This window comes from Mandrillus leucophaeus, unplaced genomic scaffold, assembly GCF_000951045.1.
Source record: "Mandrillus leucophaeus isolate KB7577 unplaced genomic scaffold, Mleu.le_1.0 Scaffold985, whole genome shotgun sequence".
In the NCBI taxonomy this organism is placed as follows: domain Eukaryota; kingdom Metazoa; phylum Chordata; class Mammalia; order Primates; family Cercopithecidae; genus Mandrillus; species Mandrillus leucophaeus.
Window position 1 is genome coordinate 348,018 of NW_012110752.1, and position 990 is coordinate 349,007.

Sequence of the window (990 nt, forward strand, 5' to 3'; positions counted from 1 at the left end):
AAAAAAAAAAGCTTCTGCACAGCAAAGGAAACAATCAAAAGAGTGAAAAGGCAGCTTACAGAATGGGAGACTATATCTGCAAACTATTCATCTGAAAAGGAGCTAATATCCAAAATATATAAATGAACTCAACTCAATAATAAGAAAACAAATAACCTGATTGAAAAATAAGGAAAGGACCTGAATAGATATTTCTCAAAGGAAGACATTCTAATGGCCAAAGAAGGGAGAATGCTCAATAGCACTAGTCATCAGGGAAGTGTAAATTAAAACCACAATGAGATATCACCTCACACCTGTAAGAATAACTGTTATAAATTGCTGAATGCTAATAAATGCTGGCAGGGATGTAGAGAAAAGGGAACTTTTGTACACTGTTGGTGGGAATGTAAATTAGTATAGCCATTATGGAAAATAGTATGGAAGTTCCTCAAAAAGTTCAAAATAGAACTACCATATGATACAGCAATCCCACTACTGGGTATATATCCAAAGGATATGAAATCTGTGAGTTGAAGAGATATCTGCACTGCCGTGTTCACTGCAGCATTATTAACAATGGTCAAGATATGGTGCCAACCTAAATGTCCATAAACAGATGAATGGATAAAGAAAATGTGGCATATATACATAACGGAATATTATTCAGCCTTAACAAAGGAAGGAAATCCTGCCAATTGTGATGTGAATGATACCTGCAGGACATTATGTGAAGTGCAATAAGCTAGGTACAGAAGGACGAATACCATATGATCTCACTCACAGGTGGAATCTAAAAAAGTCAAACTCATAGAAACAGAGTAAAATAATAGTTACCAGAAGCTGGGGGAGAAAGGATTAGGGAGATACTGGTCAAAGGATACGAAATTAGACAGAAGGAATAAATTCAAGAGATCTATTGTATATCACGGTGACTGTAGATAATGAAAATTGCTAAGACAGAAGATTTTTAAGTGTTCTCACACAAAATATGATATGTATGTGAGGTAA